Source organism: Ranitomeya imitator, chromosome 2 (genome assembly GCF_032444005.1).
Source record: "Ranitomeya imitator isolate aRanImi1 chromosome 2, aRanImi1.pri, whole genome shotgun sequence".
NCBI classification, from domain to species: Eukaryota; Metazoa; Chordata; class Amphibia; order Anura; family Dendrobatidae; genus Ranitomeya; species Ranitomeya imitator.
Genome location: NC_091283.1, coordinates 677,861,995 through 677,877,271, shown reverse-complemented (window position 1 = coordinate 677,877,271; position 15,277 = coordinate 677,861,995). Strand labels below are relative to the sequence as shown.

General features: G+C 45.9%; 1 protein-coding gene across 4 annotated transcripts in view; it reads left to right on the top strand.

Moving 5' to 3' along the window:
* The first annotated feature begins 540 nt into the window (after nucleotides 1–540).
* The window catches only part of TUBGCP2 (tubulin gamma complex component 2), an 888,554-nt gene continuing 873,817 nt past the window's right edge, over nucleotides 541–15,277 (top strand). For 3 of the 4 annotated variants that reach the window (XM_069753055.1, XM_069753056.1, XM_069753053.1), the window contains exon 1: nucleotides 545–678. The gene's annotated coding sequence lies outside the window, so the exon portion shown is untranslated. Of the gene's footprint in view, nucleotides 679–15,277 lie in introns of all 4 variants that reach the window. The other variant, XM_069753054.1, reaches the window with a different exon arrangement.

Genomic DNA, 15,277 nt, shown 5'->3' with positions numbered 1-15,277 from the left:
CGCCCTCTCATTATACCATGAGGACACCAATGCCAGTTCAAACCTTGTTAACTAAATACACCAGTCTCTTACAGCACGTGGAGCTTGAATTGCAGCTTTTAATTTGTCCTACTTGCGCCCCACGTGACATACCTACAAGGGGCCTATACATTTTAGCATCTACCACGGTTTCTTTAAAGTGTTTTTGTAGAAAGGGAGCGTAGTAGGACAGATTTAGACGACGGAGAGATCCGTCCCTAGTTTGTGTGTATATATCTGATGCCGCTATCCTCGAACGTAAAGCTAAATAGTATTTGCGCTCCAAGTCTCTATTCCAAATTGTTCGTATGCGTTCCAAGCGACGCATACATCAACCTGCTAAGCGCAAGAGCATGACTCTTGCAGAAGTGTATTGTCCCTGATAACTTTATGAAAAAAAATGATAGCAGCCATTTTATAGAAGCGCAAAAAGCAACGACAATAATGGCAAGTGACAGGGATAAAAAAGGACTGTAATTCCTTCATCTCTAGCCTTTCAGTTTGACGACTCGTTTCATATCCGCTCTCTCAAGTCTCGGTTTCCGGTTATCATAGCTTTGCCGTAGAGCACCCTTCCGGCAGTGTGCAGGTCCAGTCAGCAGACGCTGAGTCTCATACGAAACGTTCGAGTCTGTGAGGCAGCCTGTTGTGGTGTGACAGGTGAGTCTTTCATGTCTCCATGTACTCCAGCATTGTCTGCACTTGTGTATTAGTGCAACTGGGGAAAGCATGAGTATCAGACACCACCTCTCCCGGTGACACAGAGCGGAGCCCGACCTATGTCGTTCGTGAACGATTCGCTATACAGAGCCGGCTCCCTGCTGTGAATTAAAGGAGTCCGCTCTGCACTGCGAGTAAGAGTTTTTTTTTATTCTTTCTTGGCTGGTGCTTGGCAGCTTAGGCCTCTTTCACACTTCAGTTATTTGGCGTCAGTCTAAAACCGCCATTTTCCTCAAATAACGGATCCGTCATTTTTTTTGACGGATCCGTTATTTTCCCATAGACTTGCATTAGTGACGGATTGTGACGGATGGTCGTCCGTTCCATCCGCCATGCGACGGATCCGTCGAAATTTGGCGGACGTTTTCTGAAAATAGACGGACATTGGAACGTTTTTTGTCAACGCTGAAATGGCGGATCGCGACGGATCCGACGCGTCCGCCATTCCATAGAATGGGTGCCTATGGGCGACGGATCCGCCGCAACCGTTTTTTCGGCGGATCCGTCGCCCCAATCCGTTTTTTCAATTGCGCATGCTCCAAAAAGTAGATACTTCTCCCAGACAACCCCCAAGTAACGGATCCGTCAAAAAACCGGATCCGTTAGAACCGTTTTCGCAACAATTGTGACGGATCCGTCAATCCGTCACTATGTCGGTAGTGACTGACGCCAAAAGACTGAAGTGTGAAAGAGGCCTTATCAGATTCAGGTTACTGAAGTGTGACTCATGTGGGAGGAGCAGTCAGGAGAGAAGTAGATGTGTACTGGAGAAATGGTGCAGACAAGCACAGGACAGGGTGGATGGGAAAAGGTAAAAAAGGGCTTCCTATTGTTAACCCTTAAGTGCCCCCAGACTGCAAGCATTAGGCTATGTGCACACTTTCGGAATTGCCGCAGAAATTTCCTTGGCAATTCCGCAACTCCCTGCCACGGGTAAAATACATGTGGAATTTGCATGCGTTTTCTCGCTAAACGCTAGCATTTTGCAAGTGTAATTAGCTTGCAGAATTATTATTATTATTTATATAGCATCATTAATTCCATGGTGCTGTACATGAGAAGGAGTTACATCAAAAATACAAATATCACTTACAGTAAACAAAACTAACAATAACTGACTGGTACAGATGGTAGAGGACCCTGCCCTTGCGGGCTAACATTCTACAGGATTATGGGGAAGGAGACAGTAGGTCGAGGGTTGCAGTAGCTCCAATGGTGTTGAGGTGGTTGTGTGGTCTTTACAGGCTGTAAGCTTCCTTGAAGAGGTGGGTTTTCAGGTTTCTTTTGAAGGATCCAAAAGTAGTGGATAACCGGATGTATTGGGGCACTGAATTCCAGAGGATGGGTGATATTCGGGAGAAGTCTTGGAGGCGATTGAGTGAGGAGCGAATAAGCATGGAGGAGAGGAGGAGGTCTTACGTGAGGGAAGATAGTGAGAGATTAGTGTGGAAATATACGGAGGAGAAAGGTTATGGATGGCTTTGTAGGTCAGTGTTCGTAATTTAAACTGGATACGCTGGGAAATTGGGAGCCAGTAAAGGGATTTGCAAAGAGGTGAAGCAGGAGTGTAGCGAGGAGAGAGATTAATTAGTTGGGCAGCAGAGTTAAGGATGGACTGGAGGGGTGCGAGAGTGTTAGAAGGTAGGCCACAGAGGAGTATGTTGCAGTAGTCGAGGCGGGAGATGATTAGGGCATGCACGAGCATTTTGTTAGAGTGTGGGTTGAGGAAAGGACGGATTCTGGAAATATTTTTGAGCTGGAGGCGACAGGAGGTGGCGAGAGCTTGGATGTGCGGTTTGAAGGACAGGGCAGAGTCAAGGGTTACTCCGAGGCAGTGGATTTTGGGGACAGGGGAAAGTGTGATTTCATTTATTTTGATAGATAGATCAGGTAGGGAAGATATGCGTGATGGAGGAAAGATAATGAGTTCAGATTTGTCCACATTGAGCTTGAGGAAGCGAGAGGAGAAGGAGGAGGACATGGCTGATAGACACTCTGGGATTCTGGAGAGCAGAGAGGTGACATCTGGGCCAGAGAGGTAGATCTGAGTGTCATCGGCATATAGATGGTACTGGAAGCCATAGGACCTTATGAGTTTTCCCAGGCCGAGTGTATAGATTGAGAAGAGTAAAGGTCCTAGGACAGAGCCTTGGGGGACTTCAGAAGAGAGGGGGCGAGATGAAGAGGTCGTATGGGAGTAGGAAATGCTAAATATGTGGTTGGCAAGGTATGAGGAGATCCAAGATAGCGCAAGGTCTTTGACCCCAAAGGAAGAGAGGATCTGTAGTAGGAGGCAGTGGTCAACTGTGTCGAAGGCAGAGGACAGGTCTAGGAGGAGGAGTATAGAGAATTGTCTGCTAGCTTTGGCTGTAAGTAAGTCGTTAGTAATTTTGGTCAGTGCAGTCTCAGTGGAATGGTGGGGACAGAAGCCAGATTGTAGGTTGTCGAAGAGAGAGTTAGAATGCTAGCGTTTTCCAAGCGATCTGTAGCATCGCTTGGAAAACTGACAGGTTGGTCACATTTGTCAAACATGGTGTTTGGCAAGTGTGACCAACTTTTTACTATTGATGCTGCCTGTGCAGCATCAATAGTAAAAATATATAATGTTAAAAATAATAAAAAAATCCAAGTGATGCTCCCCACAACTCCCATTCCCAGCGATGCCTTGTGACAATAACACCAGGTGATGTAGCATCACAGGCCATTGTGCAAGGTATCACTGGGAACGGGAGCATCGCTAAGACCTGGGCTGGATCCGGGGGCCGCCAGAAGGTGAGTATAACTATTTTTTTATTCCCAGTGCCTGGAGGAGAGTCTCTTCTCCTCCACACCCGAGTACCATCCGCACATGATCCGCTTACTTTGCTCATGGTGAGCATAGCCCCATGCGTAAAGTAATCGGATCAATGCATTCCTATGTGTGCGGAATCACTGCGATTCCACACAAAGAATGAGCATGCTGCTTATTTTTCCGCGATGCGATTCTGCCGCGGAAAAATACGCAGCATTACCACAGCATTGCAGAATCCAATTGAGGGGAAAATGTGTGTAAATGGGTTAGTAACTGGCTTAGTGATAGAAAGCAGAGGGTGGTTATAAATGGTATAGTCTCTAACTGGGTCGCTGTGACCAGTGGGGTACCGCAGGGGTCAGTATTGGGACCTGTTCTCTTCAACATATTCATTAATGATCTGGTAGAAGGTTTACACAGTAAAATATCGATATTTGCAGATGATACAAAACTATGTAAAGCAGTTAATACAAGAGAAGATAGTATTCTGCTACAGATGGATCTGGATAAGTTGGAAACTTGGGCTGAAAGGTGTCAGATGAGGTTTAACAATGATAAATGTAAGGTTATACACATGGGAAGAAGGAATCAATATCACCATTACACACTGAACGGGAAACCACTGTGTAAATCTGACAGGGAGAAGGACTTGGGGATCCTAGTTAATGATAAACTTACCTGGAGCAGCCAGTGCCAGGCAGCAGCTGCCAAGGCAAACAGGATCATGGGGTGCATTAAAAGAGGTCTGGATACACATGATGAGAGCATTATACTGCCTCTGTACAAATCCCTAGTTAGACCGCACATGGAGTACTGTGTCCAGTTTTGGGCACCGGTGCTCAGGAAGGATATAATGGAACTAGAGAGAGTACAAAGGAGGGCAACAAAATTAATAAAGGGGATGGGAGAACTACAATACCCAGATAGATTAGCGAAATTAGGATTATTTAGTCTAGAAAAAAGACGACTGAGGGGCGATCTAATAACCATGTATAAGTATATAAGGGGACAATACAAATATCTCGCTGAGGATCTGTTTATACCAAGGAAGGTGACGGGCACAAGGGGGCATTCTTTGCGTCTGGAGGAGAGAAGGTTTTTCCACCAACATAGAAGAGGATTCTTTACTGTTAGGGCAGTGAGAATCTGGAATTGCTTGCCTGAGGAGGTGGTGATGGCGAACTCAGTCGAGGGGCTCAAGAGAGGCCTGGATGTCTTCCTGGAGCAGAACAATATTGTATCATACAATTATTAGGTTCTGTAGAAGGACGTAGATCTGGGGATTTATTATGATGGAATATAGGCTGAACTGGATGGACAAATGTCTTTTTTCGGCCTTACTAACCATGTTACTATGTTACTATGTTAATTCAATGGGTTGTGTATGCGTTTTTGCAGCGTACAGTTTGTGTAGTGTGTGTTAGCACAGTGCTTGCAACATGCTTTTATTTTTACGAATTATAATCTTATACTTAGCAAAAACATATCACAGCACTTACTAATTCAGAAAGGACATGTGCAAAAAACGCCACATATTAGAAAGTAATACATATTAAGACTATAACCGAGTAGCAGGTGCTCTGTTCACAAGAGCTAACAATCTGAGGAAACAGCAATGCTAAAAACAGTCTTTACTGTTTCACTAGATACTTATACAGGTGTATAATGAGGCCCTCACTGTACAGGCAAACACCTGAAACAATGACAGGGTAAGACGTGTTATGAAAAGGTAATTCAGAACCACAATGGACCTTGAAGTTCAGAGCACACAAAGTGACCTGACAATGACAATTACCAAAAACATAGGACGAGCTCTGAGACGTGGGAACTCTGCTGACCGCAATCCCTAATCCTATCCAACCACACTAAAGGTAGCCGTGGAGCGCTCCTGACCAGACCTATGCGCCTCGAGCACAGCCTGAGAAACTAGCTAGCCCTAAGAAAGAAAAATAAGCCTAGCTTGCCTCAGAGAAATACCCCAAAGGAAAAGGCAGCCCCCCACATATAATGACTGTGAGTAGAGATGAAAATACAAACGCAGAGATGAAATAGATTTAGCAAAGTGAGGCCCAACTTACTGAACAGACCGAAGATAGGAAAGATAGCTTTGCGGTCAACACAAAACCCTACAAACAACCACGCAGAGGGGGCAAAAAGACCCTCCGCACCGACTAACGGTACGGAGGTGCTCCCTCTGCGTCCCAGAGCTTCCAGCAAGCAAGAAAAACCAATATAGCAAGCTGGGCAGAAAAAATAGCAAACAAAAATAACACAAGCAAAACTTAGCTTATGCAGGAAGACAGGCCACAGGAACGATCCAGGAGGAAGCAAGACCAATACTAGAACATTGACTGGAGGCCAGGATCAAAGCACTAGGTGGAGTTAAATAGAGCAGCACCTAACGACTTAACCTCATCAGCTGAGGAAGGAAACTCAGAAGCTGCAGTACCACTCTCATCCACCAAAGGAAGCTCCTAGACAGAACCAGCCGAAGTACCACTCACGACCACAGGAGGGAGCTTGGCCACAGAATTCACAACAAAGACGTATTTCTTTTTAAAAAAAGAGCTGGTTCGTGAGCTGAAAGAGACTGCTCTTTATGGTGAGAGGAGCCGAATGAGCCATATCACCAAAAAGAGCCGGACTGCCCATCACTCTGCCGTACTGGATAGCGATCACCTGTGGCTTACACCGTTATCTTCATGGTGATGAGCGGCACACATGCATTGCTTAGTACAACTGTGGGACATTAAAAGGAATCACCCCCTGGGCGTTTTTAAGTAAAAGAGCCACCTTTTGCAGCACTAGGGCTGCATTCTGTGACGGTGGCTCTTATGCTTAAGGTACCGTCACATTTAGCGACGCTGCAGCGATATAGACAACGATGCCGAAGTCCCACAGACTTCACACAGACAGCTCTCCAGCGACCAACGATGCCGAAGTCCCCGGGTAATCAGGGTAAACATCGGGTTACTAAGCGCAGGGCCGCGCTTGGTAACCCAATGTTTACCCTGGTTACCATTGTAAATGTAAATAAAAAACACTACATACTCACATTCCGGTGTCTGTCACGTCCCTCGCCTTCAGCTTCCCGCACTGACTGAGCGCTGGCCGTAAAGCACAGCGGTGACGTCACCGCTGTGCTCTGCTTTACGGCCGGCCGGCGCTCACAGTCAGTACGGGAAGCTGAAGGCGAGGGACGTGACAGACACCGGAATGTGAGTATGTAGTTTTTTTTTTTTACATTTACAATGGTAACCAGGGTAAATATCGAGTTACTAAGCGCGGCCCTGCGCTTAGTAACCCGATAATTACCCTGGTTACCAGTAAACACATCGCTGGATCGGCATCACACACACCGATCCAGCGATGACAGCGGTTGATCCAGCGACGAAATAAAGTTCTGGACTTTCAGCTACGACCAGCGATGTCACAGCAGGATCCAGATCGCTGCTGCGTGTCAAACACAACGAGATCGCTATCCAGGATGCTGCAACGTCACGGATCACTATCGTTCAAAAGTTGCTGAGTGTGACAGTACCTTTAGTATCCCTAGGAATGCTGAAATAATCACTTTTATTAATTGCCCGCCATACCTCTATTACAGGGGTGGGGAATCTTTTTTTCTGCCAAGGGCCATTTGGATATTTATACCATCCTTCGGGGGCTGTACAAACTCTTCCCACAAAGTGCATCCTGACTCTGGCACTGGTGTCAGGATGTAATCTTTCATTTCATGCCCTTCAGTGTTCAGTAGTGAACACTGCGTGTGTGCTAACAGAGCAAGAAGAAATTAATGAGCTGGTGGCTATCAAAATACAGCTCCCTGCCCAAGAATGTGGTCGCTAAGAATCTGCCCGGGGGCCTGATAAAAGGTCATCGAGGGCCGTAAATGGCCCTGGTGCCTGAGGTTCCTTACCCCCAGGGCTGTGGAGTCGGTAAGCCACAGTTGTAACTCCGACTCCTGGATTTTATCAGGTTCTGACTCAGACTCCTTCATAAATGGCCAATTCGTAACAATAAATTTACTGTTGTCAAATATTAACATCGTGCTTATTCAGTTTCTCACCATCATATAAGTAATCAGACCACTTAGAGCAAATACTATATTTATTAGAATACAATTAGAATATAGCAAATATCTTATAAACTTTTCTAAACTCTTGTAAGTAAATATGTAATAAACACTGTTATGCAGTTAATAAGAAGAAATCTATATATTTGTCCTCAGAAAAAATATTGCCTCTGTCAGATCCTCCTTCATGGATGCCCTCAAATCTGATCTAATTATTTTGAGAGCAGAGAACAACCTCTCTACACTAACTTGGGTTGGTGGCAAAGCAGTAACCACTCGGGCAACATTTCTGACAATGTCAGGATACAGAGGAATCGCTTGTTGCACTGTTATTTTTGATGAACGGTCAAATTTCTCAATTTCTTACAGTGCACCTGAAAAATTCTGCTGAAATGTACTGGCTGTGTTCTAGTGCAGTGGAGAACAGTGACCCACAAGAAGTAAGAAATGTCTCTATCTCCAGCAGAACTGCTTATTACTGTTGTTCATAGTTTGATAGAACATATATATATTTGAGTAACATTTATAATTATGAAATATTAATACATTTTTTTTTTTTTTTTTAAAGCTGGAGTCGGTACATTTCTACCGACTCCGACTCCAACCAAAACTAACTCCGACTCCACAGCCCTGGTTTGGGCGCACGGGAAAGCTCGGAAGGGAAGGAGCACTGTTTTACTTTTTCAACGCAGATTTGGTTGGAATTGAGATCGGACGCCATGTCGCGTTTGGAGAGCCCTGATGTGCCTAAACAGTGGAACCCCCCAAATCTAACTGAAACCCTAACCCAAACACTCCCCTAATACCAACCACACCCCTAACCCCAACTCCAACACACCCCTAATCCCAACTGTAAATGTAATCCAAACCCTAGCTCCAACCCTAACCCTAATGGGAAAATGGAAATAAATACTTTATTTTTTTATTTTTCCCTAACTAAGGGGGTGATGAAGGGGGGCTTGATTTACTTTTATAGCGGGCTTTTTAGTGGATTTTTATGACTGGCAGCTGTCACACACTAAAAGATGCTTTTTATTGCAAAAAATATTTTTTTGCGTTACCACATTTTGAGAGCTATAGTTTTTCCATATTTTAGTCCACAGTCATGTGAGGTCTTGTTTTTTGCGGGACGAGTTGACGTTTTTATTGGTAACATTTTCGGGCTCGTGACATTTTTTGATCGCTTTTTATTCCGATTTTTGTGAGGCAGTATGCCCAAAAACCAGCTATTCTTGAATTTCTTTTGGGGGAGGGGGGGTGTTTATACCGTTTGGTTAAATGGATAAAGCAGTTTTATTCTTCGGGTCAGTACGATTACAGCGATACCTCATTTATATCATTTTTTTTATGTTTTGGCGCTTTTATACGATAAAAACTATTTTATAGAAAAAATAATTATTTTTGCATCGCTTTATTCTGAGGACTATAACTTTTTTATTTTTTGCTGATGATGCTGTATGGCGGCTCGTTTTTTGCGGGACAAGATGACGTTTTCAGCAGTGCCATGGTTATTTATATCCGTCTTTTTGATCATGAGCTATTCCACTTTTTATTCGGTGGTATGATAAAGCGTTTTTTACCCTTCGCCACGACAGCACCCCACATGAGAGAGAGGGATCCGCCCATAGGAACAGGAAACCTACAGAATAAAAGGAGGCGGTCCCCTCTCCTCCTCAGTTTAGGTTTCCTGTTCCTACAGGGACCCGGCTTACGTACAGATGAAGAGGATCCCTGGGCCATGCACCCGCCTGCGCCGGTGTCTGTGGGAACGGCAGGGGCTGCGGTTCCAGAAGCAGCGGCGGGGGAGCCCCTGCTTGCAGCCTCCCCCCTCGTCTGGCCAAACATCCGCGGTCCGGGTCCGGTCACCATAGGTCCGGCCGGCACCGTGAGGACGCGCGCGCTGCAGCGGCCGGTTTAATACCTCCGACCGCTGCACGGTGAGTGAGAGCGGCGCGTCTAACCCGGAAGTCGCTGGAGCACTTCCGGGTTGGTCCGGGGAGGCAGGAGAATGGGCGGCAGTTTTAAAAATGCAGCGCTAGCTTCGGGCCGGTGTGTGTAAGATGGCTTCACCGGCCGACGAAGCGCACCTGCCCGCAGTGCAACAGCGTTTTCCCAGCAAGGAGAGAAGTGCTAGGAGCAGCACAAAGAGTGGTGGCCGACCTCCAGAGAAGGGTTCTACCACCAAACGAAATCCGCCTCCAGAACCGGTACCTGTCAGCTTCACTGGGTGAGTTTTGAAAGAGTCTCTTCCTATATGCTGATATATGTTCCTCCTGTATCCTTCCTCTAGACTAAGAAAAGGACACACAAATCCAAGCACAAAGAATGTGCATTATGTACACAGCCCCTCCCGGATGATTACGTTAAAAAACTGTGTTCAGAGTGTATCATGCAAACTCTACGGCAGGAAAATATAATGACTCCATCAGATGTCAGAGCCATAATCCGGGAAGAAATGCAGGGTTTGGCGCAGACAAGTAGCGCCAGCACCCGTCAGCTCAGCAGGTCCCGATCTCCAGTTAGTTCGGAGCCAGAGGATGTACGTATATCCTCAGGCGAAGCGGGATCTCAGTCGAGCTCATCCGAAACTGAAGGGGGACTTTGTCTTCCCAACAGTAGTGTGGACAACTTAATAAAATCTGTCAGGAGCATGATGGGGTGCCCAGATGAAAAAGAGAAGAAATCGGCTCAGGATATAATGTTCACGGGGCTAGGACAGAGGAAATGTAGGTCCTTCCCCGTCATACAAACCATTAAGGAAATCATTAAAAAGGAGTGGGATAAGCAAAACAGAGGTTTTCTACCATCGTCCTCTAAAAGACGCTATCCCTTCAGCGACGAGGAGCTGAATACCTGGTCAAAAGTGCCGAAGGTGGATGCCGCTGTAGCCTCCACAACCAAGCAGTCGGTCCTACCAGTAGAGGATTCAGGGGTCCTGACAGACCCGCTGGATCGTAAGGCAGAAGCTTTACTAAAAAGGTCGTGGGAAGCCAATACGGGGGCGTTCAGGCCCGCCATATCTAGTACCTGCACTGTAAGGTCACTACTAGTGTGGATGGAGCAATTGGAGGAACAGATTAGAGGTAGAACTTCGAGAGAATCTATCCTGCCGAAATTCCCTCTAATCAAAGAAGCAGTAGCATTCCTGGCTGATGCCTCGGTGGATTCGCTACGTCTTGCAGCCAGGTCAGCCGGCCTAGTTAACACAGCCCGGCGTGCACTCTGGTTAAAGAACTGGAAAGGGGACGCACAGGCCAAAGCAAAACTTTGTGCGATTCCCTGCCAGGGTGAGTTCCTTTTTGGAAAAACGCTGGATGAACTCCTGAATAAAGCGGGAGAAAGGAAGAAAGGCTTCCCTAACCAGTATCTTCCATCCTACAGGAGATCCTTCAGAAGACGCCCCTTTACTAGGAACAAGCCGTTTGAACAAAGGGAGCGATGGGAGTCGAAAAACCCGAAGCAAAAAGGTGCCTTTTTTAGCGGGTCCCATAATCCAAAGCGCAAATACCGCTAACCAGGGAGTGGGCGGCAGATTAAAATTCTTCCTTCCCCAATGGGAACAAATAACATCCAGCCAGTGGATTCTAGACATTGTGCAATACTGCCTAAAATTGGAATTTGATCGAATCCCTTGGGATTCCTTTATAGTAACATCACCAAAAGGTCAAGACCAACAAAGGGCTCTGGAATCAGAGATCCTATCTCTTCTATCTAAAAAGGTCCTGATAGAAGTTCCCCAGGATCAAGAAGGGAAGGGGTTCTATTCCCCTTTATTCTTGATGAATAAGCCAGATGGTTCATTTAGAACCATCATAAATCTTAAAAGATTAAATTCCTTCCTGCGTAATCATACCTTCAAAATGGAATCCATTAGTTCTACCATAAAACTTTTATTTCCTAGGTGTGTCATGGCCGGAATAGACTTAAAAGATGCCTATTATCATCTTCCCATACATGCCGAACATCAGCAGTACCTAAGGGTAGCAGTCACCCTGGAGGGACAGGTTCGTCACTTTCAGTATGTAGCAATGCCATTTGGGCTTTCTATGGCTCCCCGCGTCTTCACTAAGGTGGTACTAGAAGTGATGGCTCATCTACGCCAACGAGATACCTTGATAATACCCTACCTAGATGATTCTAGTAGTAGGAAACACTATACTTCAGTGTAAAACTCGTTTATCTAATACGATCTCGTCCCTACAGGAGTTAGGTTGGATCGTCAACTTCGAAAAATCCTAGCTGAATCCAGAAACCGTTCAGACATTTCTAGGAATCCAGCTAGACTCCGTAAGTCAGAAATGCTTCCTTCCTCAGTCAAAAAGACTGACTATACAATCAAGGGTATCAGACGCAATACGCAACCCCTACATGACACTAAGAAAAGCCATGTCCTTACTGGGGTCATTATCATCATGTATCCCTGCTGTACCTTGGGCACAATTTCATACTCGTCAATTACAGTATGAAGTATTGTCGGCTCAGGGAAAAGACCGATATCTGGAAAGTAGAATAACTCTTTCCAAAGATGTCTTAGAATCACTATCCTGGTGGCTAGACATGGACCACCTCGCGGGGGGTTTGCCATGGATAATAGACCCGTCTAAAATAATTACCACCGACGACAGCCCTATTGGGTGGGGAGCACATATGGAAGACAATCTGGCCCAAAATACTTGGGACCAGGCAGAATTGACGTGTTCCTCCAACTGGAAGGAGTTAAAAGCAGTAGAATATGCCTTAAATCATTTTCTTCCGCAGATTCATGGAGCAAATGTAAGAATTTACTCGGACAATTCCACCGCAGTGGCATATTTGAACCGTCAGGGTGGTACAAGGTCAGGAAGTCTAATGACCATAGCTGCAGACATCTTTCAGCTGGCAGAGACTCATCTAACATCCCTAACAGCCCTGCACATCAGAGATGTAGAGAACATCAGGGCAGACTACCTCAGCCGAAACGAGTTACGTCAAGGGGAATGGACCTTAAACAAATCCATATTCAGAAGGATAACAGAATCATGGGGGATGCCACAAATCGACCTATTTGCCACAAAAGACAACCGGCAAGTAGAAAGGTTCGCTTCCCTGAACACCATGGATCACCCAGATATGTTGGACTCTCTCCACCATCCTTGGAGGTTCAGACTGGCATACGCCTTTCCTCCAATGTCTCTAATTCCTCTAGTGATCAGAAAGATCAGGAGAGAACAAGCAAGAGTGATCCTCATTGCACCATTCTGGCCGAAAAGACCATGGTTCTCTTGTCTCCAGACCATGTGCCTATGCGATCCATGGATTCTCCCATCAGACAAGGAGCTGCTGTTCCAAGGCCCCTTTTTCCACCCGCAAGTGAAAGGTCTTCACTTGACGGCGTGGAATTTGAGAGGCAACTATTAAGTTCGAGAGGGTTCTCAGCAGAACTAGTAAACACCCTCTTATTGAGCAGAAAAAAATCTACCACCCTAATATATAGTAGGGTATGGAATAAATTTTTAGACTTTTACACGGTACCGTTCACTAAGCAAGTTCCAGTCACACCTATCCTAGAGTTCTTGCAAAAAGGCCGAGAGTTAGGGTTATCTGTAAATACCTTAAGAGTTCAGGTCTCGGCATTAGGAGCCCTATATGGATGCAATATAGCAGCTAATAGGTGGATCTCCAGATTCATAAAATCTTGTGAACGTAGTAAACCGGTCCATATTCCCCGTCTACCTCCGTGGGATTTAAATCTAGTATTAGAGGCCTTAACCAGCTCCCCATTTGAGCCACTAGATTCAATACCTTTAAGTCCTGACATATAAAGTAGCCCTCTTGGTAGCCCTAACCTCAGCTAGACGGGTTAGCGACATCCAGGCCCTATCAGTAGACCCACCCTTCTTACTGATATTTCATGATCGGATAGTCCTGAAACCAGACCCCTCATACCTCCCTAAGGTAGCGTCCACCTACCACAGGTCACAAGAAATATTTCTCCCTTCCTTTTTTGATTCACCTGTAACTCCAGAACATCATAAGTTCCACACCTTAGATGTTAGAAGAGCCATCCTGACTTATATAGAGAGGTGTCAGACATGGAGGGAGAGTAGAGCTCTGTTTATCTCCTTTCAGGGCCACAAGAAAGGACATGGGGTCACGAGAGCTACCATATCTCGGTGGATCAGAGATGCTATCTGCTTGGCCTATACGTCAAAAGACGAGATTCCTCCAGTGGGTATAAAAGCGCACTCAACACGAGCCATGGCTTCCTCCTGGGCGGAACAAGCAGATGTACCGATCCATTTAATATGTAAGGCTGCAACTTGGTCTACACCTACCTTTTACAATCATTATAGACGTGATCTATCTACATCTTCTGATCTGACCTTTGGTAGAGCTGTTCTTAATACAGTAATCCCACCCAAATAATGACTCTCTGAAAATCTCTCATGTGGGGTGCTGTCGTGGCGAAGGGTAAAAAGCCGGATTACGTACCGGTAATGCTCTTTTAATGAGTCCACGACAGCACCCAGGTATTACCCTCCCTAAATTATGCACAGCTCTTTCCTTTAAGTTCACAAGTAATGGTTGTATAGAGTTAAGAATTTTGTTACTGAATAAGAATGAATACTAACACTTTTGCGGTTCCCTTTTTATACTCTGTAAACTAAACTGAGGAGGAGAGGGGACCGCCTCCTTTTATTCTGTAGGTTTCCTGTTCCTATGGGCGGATCCCTCTCTCTCATGTGGGGTGCTGTCGTGGACTCATTAAAAGAGCATTACCGGTACGTAATCCGGCATTTTGCCTCGGTTTTTTTTTTTTTACGGTGTTCACTGAAGGGGTTAACTAGTGGGACAGTTTTATAGGTCTGGTCGTTACGGACGCGGTGATACTAAATATGTGTACTTTTATTGTTTTTTTTCTTTAGATAAAGAAATGTATTTGTGGGAATAATATCTATCTATATTTTATAAATTTTTTTTTACGCAACTAAATATTTTTTTATAACTTTATAACATTTGGGGGGGGGGGTGGTGGCATCATGTTATAAGGTCAGATCGTTGATCTGACACTTTGCTGTGCACTGTCAGATCAGTGATCTGACGTGCATTCTTGGAGGCTTCCTGGCGCCTGCTCTGAGCAGGTGCTTGGTAAGCCACCTCCCTGCAGGACCTGGATGCAGCCCCGCGGCCATTTTGGATCCGGGGCCTGCAGGGAGAAGGTAGGAGACACCCGGAGCAACGCAATCACATCGCGTTGCTCTGAGGGTCTCAGGGAATCACGCAGGGAGCCCCCTCACTGCGCGATGCTTCCCTGTACCGCCGGAACACTGCGATCATGTTTGATCGCAGTGTGCCGGGGGTTAATGTGCCGGAGGTGGTCCGTGACCACTCCTGGCACATAGTGCCGAATGTCATCTGCGATAGTCAGCTGACACCCGGCCGCGGTCGGCCGCGCTCCCCCCGTGAGTGCGGCCGATCGCTATGACGTACTATCTCATCCCTGGGAATTAAGTCCCAGGTCACCTTGACGGGATAGTACGTCAAATGGGATTAAGGGGTTAAAGTCTGAAGGAACACTAAGGCCCTTCTCTGTGGAAGCCCACTTTGGAAAATGAGATTTTGGACATTTTCATGGATAGGAAACCCTTTGTTTTTGGTTTCGGGCCCCCAAACATTTCATCCTGCACGGAATG